Below are 19,536 nucleotides of genomic sequence, written 5' to 3'. Positions count from 1 at the left end.
CTGGATGCATGCATTGTTACATGTGGGCTATGCTGAGTGTTGCAGGGTCAACATATAATGCGTATCAAACATCTCTCCTCATATCAGATACCCACTTAGTTGACAGATGGTATTAGTTATCATCAGTTGTACAGTGTTCAGTGGTCATGGGCACAAGTGTTAATTACACAGACAGACTTTGCATAAGCTGCCAAGGAGCAGGTGTTATGCAAAGAGTTTAGGGTTATAGTCTGAGTAAGTCACTGCTGTGTTACAGAAGTTGAATTCACTTGTTAAAGGAAATGTCTTTTGTTTTCCATCATGAAATATTTATTATTTATTTGACATTTGTTGACCAGGATAGTCTGATTGAGCTTTCATATTTTTTCCGCAGAAGTCCGAGCAGAAAAGCTCCACAACACAAAGTATACAACAGAATTTCCATAATACAAATTAAACAAGAAATACATACATAGTGCAGGTTAAACAAATAACAATAAAATATGCTGAAGCTGTCCTTCCCACTTGTTTTGCTCCTGTTGCTGTTTGTTTCATTTTTTTCAGGAGCAAATATTTCAGTGCAGCATTTCTCCTAAGAAGCACATCTGATATGAAGTCATGTACCCCATGTTTGCAATGTGTCTTCCTGGTCTGTGTTACTGATGTTCAAAATTTCATTTACATTCAGAAAGTGTCATACTCAATGACCCCCAAAGACAGTGTTGGTAATGGACCCACAAACTGTGAAAAAAAGCTAGCATGTGAGCTTGGTGATAAATTGCTCTGATGACAGGATCAAATAGATGCTGTGGAACCTCTTGATATTGACCGAACAGTACTGTATGACCCAGACCATGACTGAGACTTCTAACCCATGATGTAAAAATCTGACCAGACCTAACTGCCTTCTTCTTCTTCTTAGGGAATCCGAATGAAAGCGTGCAGCACTTTCTTGGGATACATTTGTATCTGGCCTACTCATCTACTACACATGCAGACACTCACTCATCCACATTAAATCTGTGCCTACAATGTAAGTCTGGGAAGTCCTCACTAGTGTGCTGATGGTAGCTGAGATGCGTGCCATGTATGCCACCATACTGCATATGAGGATCATTAAGACATTGGCTCTGGCTTCCCCCATTCCCATGTGCTGGTGAACTTCCTCATGTATAACCTCTAGCACTCTAACTACATCTTCCTGACTTTCAGTGGCAGTGCCCTGGGTCTGCATTATGCCACCACACATCTGCTGCTTGGTGGACAAAGCACTGTATTTCTCCAGAGTTAGCTGTGAGATGTGTCTTTGCCTGTCATTCCTGTGTACAGTTGTAGCATTGGGAACTGTTACTTCAGCAAAGGTTACCTATTTATCAAGAGATTTGGGCTGTGCAAAAAATAAATAAATAAATAAAACAGGTGTTCCCTACCCCACCTTGTTGTAATGTAATTTCCCCATTGTTTGATTCTGTGAGCCATGGACACTGTCTATGGAGTTTTCCACCTGTTGTGGAGTAGGGGGCCCTGCCAGTATACTTTTTGACTGATTACCACTCTCCTGTGGTTGTATCATGAGAATGAGAGTAATGTCATCATCCTTACCAGCAATCCAGCTGTCAACATCAGCCTGCTGTGCTGTTGCAGAGTTTGCAGTTATTTTTACTGGTGATCATGTCAAGAAATGAGTGATGGTGTGGTTAATGTGAGCCATGACAGATATATGACATTATATTAATGGTATGATGTCCACACTTAGCATGCACTCTATGCAGTTGAGGTGTTACAGATGATGTGGTTTTCTTCAGGTGTTAAGGTGCAATTAGACAGTCATACCCTACCTGAGTGCAATCAATTTAACAATATGCATTTCATTTAGGAATTGAACAATGGCAAAATGAAAGCAAGCATTACTTGTCTAAATCAGGGTTTACTAACGCCCACTGCTGTAATGATTTTTCTTCCTTGCCTTGTCACTGTATTATCTGTAACACTGTGAACAGTGATTTGCAGGTCTATGAAGCAGCACTGGAAAGGAGATGGGGAACAGAATGAGAAATAATTCCTCAGTTATTTATTCCTTCAATTGCAGTACATTAGCCTGCAATTTGATCCAGAGCATTCCCATTGCTAGACACAACAGTTGTCAGTAGTCAGCTTTAAACATATTAAGGTAGTGAACACTGAACATGACACTTTACATACACCTCAAATAATTGCATATAAAAGTACTGCTACAAAATACCCTGCATCACCAGTAAATCAGAGGCTGTTCCTAAAGATTAGTCATATGTACTGATGGATTACCATTTCCAGTAATGCTATGCTAACCATGCCTGTTCTAAAGTTGGAATTGCACTTTCAGTCAGCCTTTAAATAAACATGGATCCCAGAAATTGTCAGGATGACAAACTGTAAAAACATCTGATGAAGGCTTGATCCAATTTAAGAAATGTTTATGTAAATCAGATATTGCTGCACTTAGCTCTATGAACTGAATGAAAGCACATTTGTGTAAGTTCTCTTACAGGTGTAACTGAGTTCCTACTGCTGTGGATGAGCTGTGAAGTGCTTATGTATATGCATACCTGCTGTTCGAGCTTCAGCCTAATGGCACAGATCTGGGTACATGTGGAACCTGCTTTTCTGCACCCAGCAGAAGCCCAGACAGGGTAGAAATTGCTAGACAATGTGATGTCACATGTTAGTGAGTGTGGCTTATACCATAATAGTCTCAGTGTCATACTTTCCTTTTTATTCCCGTTCAAACCCAATAGAGATAATATGTACTGTGTGGAGTATCAGGGTCATGCTCCAAGCTGGTTGTAGAAGGAGACCAAAATTCTCCATCACCTGCTGCAGACGTCAATAAGTTGGGGGATAACTTGTCTTCCCTAACAGGCATACCCCATGCAAGAGAGCAATATAGGCACAGGTACAATAACCTGCAGAGGCAAAGGAGGTCCAGCTGGACCAGTGGGTGGCAGAGGTCCAAATAAGAAGACCAAACCTCTAGAGTAAGTACTCATTTTCTTGTGTGTGTGTGTGTGTGTGTGTGTGTGTGTGTGTAACTGTCTGTCTGTTTGTGTGTACATATAAATCTCTCTCTCTCTCTCTCTCTCTCTATATATATATATATATATATATATATATAGCTATACAGATATAGATATAGATATAATGTGTGTTTGCATGAAAGTGACTTATTTATTATTTATTTATTTATTTGACATTTGTTGACCGGGTTAGTCCATCTGGGACAGAACCCTTTTTCAGTGGAGACCTGGGAGAAAGGCTCCACAGTACACAGTCATTCAGCTTTTCCCAGTTAGGGGTCACCACAGCAGAACTCCGGTCCTCTAATGATTGTCAGTGGATTTTTACAATGCCGAGTTGCCAACCCGATGCCCAACCTTCAAGGAAAGCACACCCATTCACGCACGCACCTACCTGCATTTCTTTTATGTCACTCAACCACGGGGAGGACATGCAGACTCCAGCCGAGAATCGAATGGGAGAACCTCTTGCTGTAAGGCGACAACGCTAACTGCTGAAAAAAGCTCCACAGTAAATACATACAAATTAAGTTGACATAATAATACAAAAATGTATCACATAGACATAAAGAATAACATGTTAACATGCATGGCAGATAGAATCAACATTTCAGCATGAGGAGGTACAGAGGAGAGTACAAGGCATAATACAGAACAGTCCATTAACAATTGAAAGTTATATATCAGAACAAATTAAACTGGTTGTGAATAGAGGAAGATATGGTCAAGTATGGAAAGAAGAGAAGTTTTAGAGTGTAGGTTAGAAGCAGAGAGATAAAAAGGTGACTAGCAGTGTTACAACAGAGAAATAGGAAAAAGGTAGGGTTTCACTGAAGTAGTAGCAAGAAGAGAGAATGGGCTACATTAGAGAGATGGGTCAGTCAGGGGGAGATAGCACAGACATAGTTTATTTTTCTTTATGTAAGTTTTGACTGCCTTACTGAATTTAGATTTGGGTCTAATGAGTCGTATGTCTAGTGGTAGTTTATTCCAGTTCTCAGCAGGGTAACAGCAATAAAGGTGTTTTCCTATGTTGATCTTGGGTTTATGAACAGTGAGGAGATGTTGTTCAGAGCTCCGGAATGATCTAGCAGGGGTGTAAGGGGAGATGATAGATGTGATGCTGGGGCAGAAAGTGGGCTGGTATAGTATATAGTAAAGTATCAGAAGCTGAGAGAGGAGGTTATGGGGAATTCAGACCAGTTCAGTTTTCTGAGTGCTAAGCAGTGATGAGTGTAGTATGGTAGTTCAGCTCCAGATTTAGCTATCTTGTAAGTGGACTCAAGTTTAGAAATACATGTAGTCTGTAAGTTGGTCAGAATTTCAGTGCCATAGAGAAGGGCTGGTAATAGGTAGGCACGTGATAGAGATGTTTTATCTGTACTTGAGAGAAAGTTTTTTCTTTCTATAAAGGAGATCAAGTTTTTGTTGGGTTTTCTTAATATTACTTAGAACATGCAGGTCAAATTTTAGATGGTCATGGATAATCACTCCTGGTAGTTTGGTGTGGCTTTCTACTGAGATGGGTGTGTTAGTGTGGGAAGAGATGGTGAAAGATGATTTCAGGTGGGACATAGTTTTTGGTATTGAAGAGTAAGAGTTTGGTCTTTTCTGGATTTAAGATTAGAAAGTTTAGGTTAAGCCAGGTTTCAATAGACAAAAAGGCATCTTGTGTTTTAGTATGAAGTTCGGGGAGGGTATTTGCAATGGTTATAACTGTGGAGTCATCTGCATACTGGACTAGTGAAGAGAAGGGGGATGACTTCCTGCTAAAACTGCCAAACCAGCAAACTTTTCACCAATAAGTAGATCATTTCCTTAGTCACTCTCCTCCAGCAAAAGCATTTGGTGCCTCTGAATGGACTGAGCTGAATATATCAACTGCAGAAGTTCCATACTGATTGTTAAAGTTTATTTTTAGTCACAAAACATTCCATAATTTAACCGTAGGCATACATAACATTTCTTTTTTCCAGGATGGATATATTCCTTACTTTATAGCCAGAAGTAAATCATGACTATTTCCCTGTGATCCATGCTATAAAACATTGCATACATTTACAGAGTTAAATATTTTATTTAAAAATATGGAAGCTATGCAGAACAGGATAAAATACAAGACAAAAAGGGGAAGGGGATTACACAGCAGAAAGTGTACAGAAACCTTACCTTAATGAAGCAATAGAGGGAAACCTTGTATAAATATTAAATATTAGAGTCCTTTGAAACACTTTACATTCATACTCAGTTTCAGTAATCTCTTTTTTTTCTCTTATTTTCTGTTATTGTCAAGGCTGCAGATGAAGAGGAGTATAACTGGACAAGGTTATCAGCCGAGACAGTGAAGTTGGTTTACCGACTAAGTATAGTTTACCATCAAGAATCTACAATGTATGTACTGTACCTGTGTACTATGTATGTAGTCTACCTCTATGTTCCAAATGTCAGCTGTAAACCACAAATCTATTAATTACCTTTATTTTTAAATTAATATTTTTTGTTTGTTCTCTCCACTGTAACTGTTGATGTGCTGCATACCACTGTAAAAACATGTCTTTTGTAATTTGTGTGCACACTGATCATGTCTAAATAACTAAATGTATCTGTAATTTTTCTATGTGGAGCTTTTCTCCCTGGGCCTCTGCTAAAAAAGGACCTTTTCGGCTCAGTTAGACACCCCCGGTTAAAAAAATGTAAAATAAAATAAAATAAATAAATAATGAAGAAAATAAAAAAAATACAAATTAAGTAAAAATAAAATGAAAATGAATAATTATTTAACCACAGATTGCAGTGTCAAACTGTTATAGCTACCATTATAGTAAGTGGTCAGTAAACACAGATTCAGTGAGAGCTATGGAATTTCAGTAGCTATAGTTATTCAGTCATGGTCATGGTAAAGAAAATGCAGTATTACAAAGATTAATATCTTTGAAGTATGCAAAGACCAGAACCTGAATTAGTACTTGTCGCTATTTACTATTAAGATAATTGATTTCACACATATGTGTGCTTCAGGGCCTAGTGGAGGCTATGGAAGGTAAGGTGGTGGAGAGGTGATGGGGCCTGTATGAATGTCTCCTCCAGTGGGTGCAAGATTCACTGTCCTGGTTTGATCTGGCTTCAATCCATTCACTATCAGGGTCATCCAGCCCAGGACCATTAGAATAAAGGAATGTTTGAGGACCCCAGGACCAGGATGATACCATGTGTAAAATTCTCATCTGCATCCACTTTGTATCTTTCCTCTATCTGTATTTCTTGTCTTGCCTTCCATTTATAAGTCCAGCATATTCTTCCGGTCTGTCTTTTCTGTCTATTATGTTTATGTAAAAAAAAAAATTCCATAACTCCTTCCTAACTCTTTCTCCTACAGTCTGTTCTTCTTCCTTTCTCAACTTCCATTACAAAAAAGTGTTTGGCAAAATGGAGGTCTAACCACACCAACATATATATATATATATATATATATATATATATATATATATATATATATAAATCCTCTCCCATCTCCTCTAGCACAAACCTCTTAATGTATTCCTTTTGTGTTTATCTTGTCTGCTCTCTCCTTCATTTTCCAGCAGTCCTATTATACCTTTTCCAAATGTACAAACACTAGAATAAAGTGTCCATATAAGGACACCTTCAGAATGAATTCAATTCTTTAAAAAGCTTTTATAAGCTGATAGCCAGTAGCACTGTGACATACCCACCACCATTTCTCATAGAAAGTTCTTGAGGGATCTACACAATTCAGTGCACTTTGCCAGCTGCAGAAATTAAACAACAACTTGTATGAATTTATAGTCCTTGCGAAGCATGTACAGAACAGTAGTTACATTGACACAAATGAATAAACTCTTTTCTTAGCACTTTATACAGATTCAAGATTATACTGGAAATTCCAACTGAAAACTAAGAACTTGTAAAACCAAAGCTGGCTGCTCTCAGCTTATTCATTGAAGTACAGGTCTAGTAACACAATTTACAGATTCCCTTTATGCATATGTAAAGAGTGGGGCTTTTATTATCACCAATAGTTTTTCAAAACTGACTGCATGAGAAGAAAGCATAATCTTGAGATACAAAATAGTGTCCTCTGAGGAAATAAAGGTATTTGTTACCAAAATGTGTAGGAAATTATTGGAAAGCCTTGTTTAGAAGCTAGTAGATATAAAAGTATGAGAATACATAAGAATCTGTGGTGTGCAGTGGAAACACACAATGCATTTTACATCAGGAACAGCAAAATATGCTGTCAGTTAAATGCAATGGGTAGCTTTTGCACTAAATAATGTAGAACATAGGCAGGTTATAAGGGTCAAGTGCTCCAAATCTATTGAAAAAATGTCCACCTGACTTGGTATTTGCTTCAGTGTTTAGTTTGGTATAACAGCTGCAGATGATTCTAACAGAATCAATTAATAATCTTCTTTTTTAATACAAAATGGTGAGCACGTTCACAATAGTAACCATTGCTTCATCAGACAGTTCATTCAAACAGCAACAGCATTTAAATACTTTAATTCATTACAAGAACAACCAATCCTACCACTCAAAGTTACTTCAGCACTCAGCAATCAATTAATTACTATAGTTACATTTTGTCCCCTGTCTGATGAAGCAATGATAACCATTGTGAAAGCGCTCACCATTTTGTATTAAAAAAGATTTTACTTTGTCCTGGTTCAGCTTCTTTATTCCAGCTACCTTCATACTGGGCACCTGTGGTTCAATATTTTCAACATCTGGGCTGGTTTGGATTTATTAATCATCAAACAAATATTTTCTGTAATAGATAATGTATGCAAGTAAAATATTTTGACTGTATGTAAAAAGGAAAAACAGACCAAGTGCAATATCTAAGTAGAAGCTTCACTTCAGTAAAGTGCAATCCTCTATAAAGTTTTCATTTGACCGTGGTACACTTGCTCCCACTGTGGTAAGTTGGAATGGCCTTATCTTCTCTTATTTCTCAGTCCCTTGGAAGTTTTGTTTATTTATTTTATTTATTTATTGACATTGTTTATCAGGAAACTCCAACTGGGTCCAATGTACCAATTTTCAGCAGAGGCCCAGGGAGAAAAGCTCCAAAAATATATCTTAAAATACATAATCAAAATTCATAGCATAAACTACAACAGAACATTATGCCTCTTACAGAAAACAGGACAAAGGACATGGGATGCATTTGGTCATTTTTTATGTGAAGTCTTGTAATGGAATATAAATACAGAGAAGTAAGAAATTGACAAGATGAGATTAATTGAAAAGTGCTAGAGAACAAAATCAGCATGTTATAACAAGAAGTTAGAGTGGAGATTCTTTTCTAGCAGAAAAGAGATGTGAAAAATAGAAGATGATATAAAAACTGACCGTGTCGCAGATATTAGGATAAGTAATATCAGTAGAAGAGGCAAGGAGTAGAGTAGAGAAGAGTTGTAGAATTAAGGGCTGACAAGAATATTAATGTACTTCCATTCATTAGGCAAGCAATGCAGAAAATTATTACCAACACTAAGTGGCAATTTAGAAGGGAGAATTTATGTCATTTGTTGCTAATGAGTTGTATCCTGTGTTAGAGTTTGATTCCCAGCCCTTGCTTTACATTTGCATGCTGTGACACTTTGAGCAAGTCACTTAATCATGCAGTACATTAGCTTGCCCTTTGAAAACAGACATGCAAGAGGAGCATGCTGATATGTTTAGACACATCAAGTACATTTTTTCAGCCTTTAACATTTCTGCATAAGATCATAGTGCAGCCTATTGATTTGGTAAGTTCATTTAGTTACAAGCTAAATGCAGTGTCAGTGGCTACACAGGTCACACACTCAGTTTTGATGCAAAAAGCAATTGGTTATGTTTCCACACCAGGAAGATAAATTGCTGACACTGCAGTACAGCATAAGTGGTGGGGGTGGGGGACTGCACCCCTATGTGTGTCTTCCTTTTAATTAGATATCAAACTGAGGTCCCATCTATTTGAGATGTGGTAGCTCCGGTGGATCTAAAAGATCACACAGCATCTTTTGAAAAGAGTGGGGGAAATTTCCAAATCCCCTGGCCATATTTCCCCTACTTGTATAAATACCAGCTCTGGTATCCTCTGAAAAGAGACAACAACCCTAGGGGGACAAATCTTGTTAATAAAAGCTAAATAGATAAATATTCCATGCCATTTATTTGATGAACATTTGACCAACTTACCTTGTATCATTTACTCCATAAGTAAAATATACTCCCACAGCAGACCGTCCAGTCTACTTGCTTAGCAAAATGTAAATATATTAATAAATAAATATACATAGGTACAATCAAATCGTTGCAGCAAGTTATGAGTATTACATTTTCTAAAAGCAATATGTAGAGGAGCTGAACCTAAAATATGTTTTCTGATAATTTATGTCAAGGTTATCTCAGCTTAAGTTTGCTTAAAAGCCACTACCCCACATGATGTGATTGGCTTGCTAGCTTTACATTTATCAGTTACCATGAAAGTACCAGCTAATAATCCCACAATCCCACAATTACGTTTGAGTAACTTGTCTGCATACATAACATATCAGCAGTAATTCATGCTACCTAACTCACATTTTAAAAATTAAATTGCATATATCTGCATACATACATCGGCACAAAATTTGCAAAACAGAATCATTCCCCTATAAGTTATTATTGCTATGAAAAGAAAGCAAAGCACAAAAACCTACTACTTGAAAAAATGAAAAAAAAATATTAATAAACAAAATGTAAATATAACTAATCAATTAATATAACATATTACAGAATTTAAAATCAGTGCATGCCCTGATTGGGTGGCCTGCTTACTTCAGACATCTTTAACTCCAACTGCTAGAACGATCTCCAAAGTCCATGTGGCATTGGCTCAGCATGTGTCATGTGCCACGTCACCTGCTGGTAACAGAAGAGGACTCCTTATAGATTTCTTATCTGATAACCTTTGTCAGATCTTAAATAACAGACAACTATGGAGGATTGAATCACTGAATCCACAAAAAGGATCAACTCACTGCTATCTGCTGTTGACAAGAATTCATGCTGCCATTTTAGGGCATCTGGGGAAAAAAAACTCTGGTTTACCCTGTGACTTATGGATTACAGATAACTTCTGCGTAATGATTAATTAAGATATAGGAACATCAAAAAATTCCATGATTGTTATCAGTTTTTTGAGATATTGCTTTAATGTGCAAGTATCTCCAGAATGGTGAGGTAATCTCTGTGTATTATTCTCACATTATAAACATAAACCAACTGGTCACTACATTCAGAGATATTCTGAAGAACTCATCTTCAGTAACCTTGCCAAGGAAACAATAACATCAATGAACATTGAAGGCCATATGCAAAACAGAGCAGGTGAACTTCTGACTAAAGACAGTCAATCACACATACACAGACAGTGTAATATACCAAATGGGGAAAGTCCAGGGTAGCATGATATCCATCACTAAACTGAACCATGCCACAATCAAATCTGATTAATCAGACAGGCACTGCAGCACAGCAGCCTCAAACAGTTCCAGTTATTATTGACTCGGTGCATAAACCAGACACAAACCTCACTTGACTTTCCATAGAGTTTATGAAGCATCGTGCCAACCTAAGATCAAAACTAAGGACACCTCATCAAAGTTGCAAATGATTAAGGGTAATTATAACATGGCCATTGCTCATGTTGGATAGAATATTCTATGAAGACTGCTTACTGGACACGCAATAGTGCAAAGTAGGATTGTTGAAATCCCTAGCAGCAAAAGGAAATTTAACAACATAGTAAAATCCTCCAACTATGTTTTAAATCAAATGCATATTGTGACTAAATGCTGGGATTCAATCAATTGTTGAAGATATAATAGCACAAACACGGCATCCAATGCCTATCAATCTGGAGTGAAGTGTGCAACCAGACAAAATGCTTTCCATCTTACAGACTTTATCTCCCCCATCTTCCCACATATACAGATACAAAAAAGCACATTTTCTTTTTCCATAGCTTCTCTCTGCACATGTGCAAAGAAGACAAAATATACAATAGAAAAGTTGAATAAGACCAGTTGACATAAAGGTTAAGGTCTTTGCCTCTCATGGACAAGGTGCAAGGTTAAATACTGACCTCTGGTCAATGCCTGTACAGAGTTTATATGTTCTTCCTGTGTCCCTGTGGGAGTCTTTTAACCTCCCAAAAACACACTGAGTTTTTCCAGCATAACCTCATGCAAGAATGGAGTTGTGGACCACAGGAGAGAATCTAGATGGTGTCTTTAGGGGGAAGAGGTGTATAGACCATGGTTTCAGACATCTACAGTGGTTCGCAGTATTCTCAAGATAGGAAATCACAGGCTGCATGTTGTGGCAGGGCTAACCACTCAACAGTGTGAAATATGGGTCTAGCTGATGAAATGGTGCTGACTAATGTCATCAAAGGGCCATGGCTATTAGCTGGTGATAACTGGGTTGTCGACCTGTCCTACTCTGACCTATGTCAGGGACCCATGCTAATAGTGGGAGAGGTGTTTATGCCCAATGTGTTTGCCCACTGCAAAGCCTAGCAGCTCTGGGACAATTAGATACTGGGCAGCCAGTGTCCAGTTACCCAGCTTGGGTTTCCTGGAATAGATCTGTTGAATGAAAACTGAATGGAAAAACAATCAACCTGACAAACATGAACTAAGAATTTCTAAACTCAGTGTTGGTTCATTGACAGGATGTAGAGAGGAGCCTGGGTATCCTTGCTATTCAGAAGGCAAAATCAAAAGGTAGTGCAGCAAAACCATCTGGCTTGGCATCCAGAGGGTACAACAAAGGAGGAGGACAGCCTAGAAATGGGGTGGGAACTGTAGTGAGGAAGAGACTTCAGAAGACAATGAGGGATGTCATCAGAATTAATGACAGACTTGCGGCAATCAGACTTCATTTCTAAGGATAGGACACTGTTCAGAATTTCAGCCTATACTCCACAGCAGCTTTGTAATAGTGAAGAAAAGTGGGCTTTCAGGCAGCAGTACTAGGACCTACTAGATATAGTAGGCCAACATGATAATGGATAACGCCAATGCATATATCAGTCCAGACAGAGCAAGGTATGAGGATTGTCTGGATCCACATAGGTGGGATAGAAAGAATCAAGAAGCAGAGGCCCTTCTTGCCATATGTCTGGCAAATGGCTTGATGGTGGCCAGCTCATATCACAAGAACACATGCAGGAGTGGCCATCATGCATCTCAGGTAGACTTCTTCCTAGTAAGGAAAGAGCAGAGGTTTAGAAGCAGTAATTGCAAAGTCATCCCCAATAAAACAATCAGCCCACAGTGGCCCACAGCATATACTACTGATTACCACAATCAGCTGCAAACAGTGATCAGAGAAGGCTCTAAGGTCAACAGAGACAAAGCTGAAAACCTGAAACTTGACTGGAGATAAAGCACAACAGTTCAAGTCATTACTCAGGGCTCTAGCACCTCAAGAAGAGGAAATAAGTGGAGTTGAAGAGGAACGGCAGCACTTAAAAACAGCATGTATTAAGACTACCGAACAGATATGCATCCGAGCCAGATATGGAAATAAGGTACATAAGTAAAGCTGGTGGTGGAATTCAGAGGTCCAGGAAGTCATCAAATGAATGAAAGAGTGTAGGAAAAAGTGGGAGATAGGAAATACAGACCAAGACAGAAGAAATACTGGTTGGATAACAACTATGCTAAGAAAGGAGTTGCAATAGGAAAGAACACGTTATCAGAGCTACTCTACTAGCTTCTGGAAAGTGATTCATTAAGTGACACAGAGAAGTTATATCAGGTTGCAAGGCAAAGACAGAAAAATAAAGAAACTAGTCAGACACCCTTCATAAGGAATGCCAGCAACAACCTGCTTACAATCCACAGGACATCAAAGGCAGATGGAAGGAGTACTTCAAGCAGCTTTGGGATGAAGAAAACCCCACAGAAGCTGTATTGCCCCAGACACAACCTATGATGAAAGAAGAGGGATGATGCCACTATAGAGGAAGTAAGAACAGCACTAAGGAAAATGAAGTCAAGGAAAGCAGCAGGCTCAGATGAGGTCACAGCAGATGTGATAAAGATGTTGGGTGAGATAGGGGAGAAATCGTTCTTGAGGGTACTCATGAACATCGATGTTGCAGTGACTGAAACCTGGTTCAAGGCTCCTGAGAGCACCCCAGCACTATCAGAAACATAGACTGGGATTACTCAAGCCCCCCCACCCTAGCCCAAAGGTTCTTAGAATTCATAAACTCAAATGCAATGGAACAACTAGTCACCATTCCCACAAGAGAGAGAGGAGACAATATACTAGACCTGATCATCACAAACATGGGGATGCTGCACTCCACCACATCCTACATTGGAGATCAGACCATAAATTATAAATTAATCTCAAATCAACATCCCCCCCCCCCCCCCCCCTGCACAAAAACACCAGGAGAACTTCTCAAAAAACTTTTCACACTTCTTAAGACTGAAGTGGTATCTTTCAAGGCCCCAAATGCCTTCTCTATGGGCCTTTCAAGAATGCATGGACATGCAATCCCAAAAAAAACAAGACCCCTTTCCCCAAACAGAAGAAGCTAGCTACTACACAGAGCAAAATCCCTAAAAGGAAAGGAATCTCTCTCAGTACTAGCAAAAAAAAACTCGATCACTCATAAAATCATTCAAGGCCAACTTTTGAGAGAAATAATAAAAAAATGACAAAAAACACAATCACAGGCCTCTTTTAGCTATGTTAGAAACCTGGGTGGAAACTCACAGATATGCTCAGAGTTAGTCCAAATAACATCTCAGATGCCCAGGTGAGAGCGCCCTCTCTAAAAGCTAAAACACAGCATCAATGGGACCGGGATGTGTCCGGGCTGTGTGCCACATGAACCCAAGAGGAACTAAACCCACACATAAGGCTGCTGTTTAATCTTAGCATGAGCCTGGTCTGCAAAGCATATGGAGGATCATTATGGAACTAATAAACAACATTGGGGGGGGACTACAGACATTGATCTACCCAATTTGGCTTTGTGTCAAGGCAGATCCTGCCTTTGAACTTGGTCAACTTTTTGAAACAGTCACTGACAAACTCACCAGCTTAAATGTAAACCCATATGTCACAAGATGGATGACTGCAAAGACACAAACATCCTTCAGAGAGGCCATATAGAAATGGATAATTGGTGCCAGAGGTAATCAGGGACCTAGGGACCCAGGTTGACAGTAACCTCTCATTTGACACTCACATTGCCAAAGTGGTTAGGAAGACCTTCTATATTGCCCACCTTATCATGAAGGGTTTCACATCTAGATCAGTTCCTCACCAAGAGGATAAAGGGTCTTAAACATAAGAGGCTCCTACACTCTGGGAACAGAATCCCAGTCCATGTTAGGCAGAGCCCCTCACTGACTCTATTCATCTATGTCACTACTAGACAGAGAGGGCATAGTAAACTAAACCTAAAAGAGTATTCTCATTCATAAGGGGTGGTGTGTAAGACATACACTCTGGCTAGGCTTATAAATGCCCTAGGGCAGATAGCCTAGTACGAACCTATGAACCTATGAACCTAGTATGGAGAGAAAGGTGTATCCCAAATGACTGAAGAATAAGCATATTTTTGCCAGTGTTCAAGAACAAAGTGGGCATTCACAAACATGGGCAGTACAGAGATATCAAACCCTATCACACTGCATGAAAGTTCTGGAGAAAGTGATTGACAAATGCATATGCAGAGTAGCAGAAAGTAAGATGGGATGAGCACTTTGAATTCAGATCAGGAAGCAGCACAACGGACACAATGTTCGCAGTGAGACAGACAAATGAGAAGAAACTAGAGATGGTTAAAGAGTCCAACTGGGCTTTCCTAGGTGTCACTCTCCTATGTCAGACACAATACAACAGTCCTTGTGGGTTATTTTCAAGCAGCTTCATTTTATACAAACACATCACAATAGAAGTTTACTGACTTTAACTTAAGTAACTTATATATAAACTAACTACTGCAATCATACATGCTCACTCTCTGGCTGCACTCTCAAAATGGCACTTAGAAGAACACGTGCCTGGTATTTATACATGCACACTCAGTACTTGGCATGCTTCTTAAAAGCACAGCACTTACACTCTGATCTACGTCCTTCCTCTTTGAGAAATAGATCGTGCCACGTTAAGAATCTATTTGGCACGCAGATATCACAGATAGATCTTTGTCATGCATTTATACAAGACTAAGTACATATATACACAGTTAAGTCCATGTTGCTGCATATTTCACATGGTCTGGATATTCGACCATATTGTGTGACATAAAACTGGGAATTGATTTTTAGCAACAGGAGCTGTCTCGTCAAAATATTCAACCTTGGAAGTACTTGGATCATCTTCAGGAGTAGAATCAAAGGCTGGAACACACTCTGGGATGGAAACAACATTTGATTCACTCTGAGATCTAGTGTCTGTATCAGAGGAACAATGCTGCTATGCTGATTCTGGTACAGGATGAAGATATCTGTGATTTCTCTGGTACTCCATACCCTCAGCTTCTACAAGGTAGGATCTCGGCTTGGCACATATACCTGTAACTTGACTAATCTGGTTGAAACCTTTCGCTGTTTGTATTCTCACTGTCTCTCCTTCCCTCAATGGACAAAGAAATCTGCTCAATTTATCATAACTGAACTTCTAGATAGAAAGCTTTGAGAATAATTGAGCCTTGATGGTTTTATTGTTCTTAGCTTTAGGCCTCAATAAACTGGAACTAATAGGTAGCATCATTCTGGTTTGCCTGGATAGAAGTCTTTAAGCAGGTGAGCCAAAAATATCGTCATTGTGTATGTTTTTGAGATTAAGTATATTCAAAAAGACATTAGTATTATCATGCTTTGACCTTTCAAGCAATTGCTTTGCACTCTGCACTGCATGTCCAGCTAGATCATTTGACTGTGGATATTCAAGACAGCTAGTAACATGTACAAAGTCCCATTCTCTTGAAAATTTCTGAAACAACTGACTGGTAAATTGAGTACCATTTTCAGAAATAACTTGGTGTGGACTACTATGGAATAAGACATGACATTTCAACTTAGTAATAACAGCAGTGAATGTTAGGTTAGCTAGTATATCAATCTCAAACCAGTTTGAATAAGAGTCGACCAATACAAAGTAGGGTTGATTATTCCACTTGAAGATATCGGTGGCTACTGTTGACCAAGGTAGTTCAGGAACTGGACTTAGCTGAAGTGGTTCTCTTTGCAAATGTTATCTAGTACTATTGCATACTAAACAAGAAGAAAGTACTTTATCAATGTCTTTGATTAATGAAGGCCAAAATAGTAATTCTCTTGCTCTTCTCTTAAGGGATGTGCAACCTGGATGACTACGATGCAAAATCTGGATATATTCTTGTTGTAAGGAAGCAGGAACAACAATTTTAGCATCTTTGAAAATAATGCCATCTTCCATCAACATTTTGTCTCTGCAAGGAAAATAGGTTTGCACTTCAGGTGGTACACTAGATTGCTTTGACGACCATCCAACATTAATGTAATGTTTGAGCTTTTGCAAAATCGCATCAGTCTTTGTGTGTCTCTTAACTCATCAAGCCTAGTGGTAGAAAAATTATGCACTGCTATCAAGTCAAAGTCAAAATTCTCTACATCAAGCTGTTACTTCATATTTCTGGTCAATCTAGATAAGGTATCAGCCAGATAGAGCAGTTTGCCTTTCATATAGACTATTTTGAAGTTGCAATTTGAGCATTATTCTTTATAATCTCACTAGAGCTGAATGCATAGGCTTCTTTAGAATAGTAACTAGAGGGTGGTGGTCAGTTTCAATCTAAATAGCTTGACCATAAATATAATCATGAAATTTGGAACATGCAAATACTATTGCCAAAAGTTCTTTCTCAATTTGAGCATACTGCATCTCAGTTTGGGTAAGTGTTGTAGATGCACAGGCTACTGGTCTGCCCTCTTGAAGTATAACTGTGCTAAGACCAAATTTTGAAGCATCACAGGAAAGAGTGAATGATTTATTCACATCGTAGTATTTTAACATAGGTGGGGGTGGCAATTTTCCACTTGCGGTCTTCAAATGCCTTCTGGTTCTGTTCTAACCATGACCATGCAACATTTTTGTGTGCCAGTTCTCTTAAAAGTGCTTTCAACTTACTGAAGTCTGGTATAAACTTGCCTAAATAGTTGACCATGCCTAGGAAATTCTGTAGAGCTTGAATATTGTCTGGGGCTGACAGCTCAAGAATAGCTGTTTGCTTGGTTGGGTCTGGTCTCAAGCCAGTACGAGTAAATAAATGACCTACATATGTAACTTCTGGCAGTCTAAATTTGCACTTCAGAGGATTGAGCTTCATGTTTACTTCACATGAACGGAACACCAAAGGCGGAGGTGTGTCCATATTCAATAAGGATATCCACACCTCCAGGCTAGTTGCTCAGCATAATGCAGCTGAGGTTATCCAAGTGCAACTAACTCTGGGCAAAACTGCAATCCAAATTGTAGCTTGCTACAGATCACCCACCATGCCCCAGGATTCCCAATCCTTTTTTCTTGATGTACTGGAAAATATTAGGGTTCAACCGAACACCCTAATAATGGGTGATTTCAACTACCCCATCATTAACTGGGAAAACTACTCATGTACCAACTCCTTCACTCAACGCTCTCTGGAATTCATAAACTCCAATGCCCTGGATCAACTTATCCACACCCCCACCAGGGGCAACAATATCCCAGATCTAGTCATTACCAATATGAGTGACTGGTGTTCCACACCTGAAGTCAACGCCTCATTGGTCCAATCGACCATAAGCTAATTACCCTAGATATCCACATACTGCCTCCACCCCCCATTAAGGAAACCATGGTAAAAAAATTCTCCAAAGCCAACTTCATGCTTCTTAAGACAGAAGTGGTGAACTTCATGACACCCATGCAGATGGACAATACAGTTACGACTACTGAATCCTACACAATTTCACTTTACAAGCACTTACATGAGTGCATGGATTGTGCTATCCCAAACAGAACCAAGACGCTATCCTTCAAAAAAAGGAAACCAATCTGGTGGTCCCCTACCATAAACAAACTGTACAACAGAAGGAAGAAACGGTTGCAAAAGAGAGTAAAATCCCACGAGTGGAGGAGCTTCCTTGTCAGCCTCAGTTAGAAGCTGTGATCCCTGATAAAATACTCTAAAGCTAGTTATGAAAACAAAATTGCCACTGATTTTAAAGACAGCCACAAAGCATTATATAGCTATGTCAAGAAACTCAATGGCAACACTCAGATCTGCTCTGAGTTACAGCACAATGGCACTAAATATACAGACCCAACTGATATTGCCAACATCCTGGCAGATAGGTTCAGTGCTAACTTTACCCCCCTCTCACCACCTAAAGAACCCATCTCTATACCAGAAGAATGCAAAGTTCCTGTAATCACGGCTGCACAGGTAAAAACCACACTCTCCTAAGCCAAGAACACAGCATCCATGGGACCAGACAACATCTCAGGCTGCGTTCTACATGAACTACAGAATGAACTGGCACCCCACCTAAGTACCATGTTCAATCATAGCCTCACCTCAGGCTTTGTGCCTGCTGAATGGCACACAGCAATGGTTATCCCACTCCACAAGGGGGGAGCCACCACGGACCCCAGGAACTACCGCCCCATTAGACTGATGAGCCTGGTCTGCAAGGCCATGGAATGTATCATCATGGAACTTATAAACAAAGACATTGGTAATCTCCAAACTCTGGAGCCCACCCAGTTCTGCTTTGTAAAAGGCAGATCATGTCTACTAAACCTGATAGACTTCTTTAAAGCAGTCACCAAAGCCGTAGACAAGGGTAAGGGGGTTCACACAGCCTATCTAGATCTTGCCAAGGCTTTCAACACCATCCCCCACTCTGGACTTATAGATAAACTCACTAAACTAGGTATAAATCCCTATGTCACAAGATGGGTTGCCAACTGGCTCACTGACAGAACCCACACTGTGAAAGTAGCAGACTCCAAATCTGACTTCAGACCAGTGACAAGTGGAGTATCACAGGGTTCAGTCCTGGGTCCTTTCCTGTTTGTAGCTACTTCTCTGAAGTACAGGCTAACACAGAAGGTCTTTGGTTAAAGAAGTTCACAGATGACTGCAAACTAGGAGCCATAATCGAAACTCCTAACGATGTGGACATCCTACAAAAGGGCCTCACTGAGACAGATGCCTGGTGTCAAAGCTATGGCCTCAAGCTCAATGCTAAAAAGTGCATTGTCATCCCCTTTGGTAAAAACTCTGTACCCATAAACTACAACATAGGCAGTAGTATACTTAACACTGAAAGTGCGATAAGAGACCTTGGGACACAGGTGGAAAGTAGTCTTTACTTTGATAATCACATCGCCACAGTAGTCAGGAATTCCTTCTACATGGCACACCTCATCACAAAAGGTTTCT

This window comes from Protopterus annectens, chromosome 1.part2 (assembly GCF_019279795.1).
Source record: "Protopterus annectens isolate FY-2018-M chromosome 1.part2, PAN1.0, whole genome shotgun sequence".
NCBI classification, from domain to species: Eukaryota; Metazoa; Chordata; order Ceratodontiformes; family Protopteridae; genus Protopterus; species Protopterus annectens.
The sequence above is the reverse complement of the archived record's forward strand: the minus strand, read 5'-3'. Positions refer to the sequence as shown.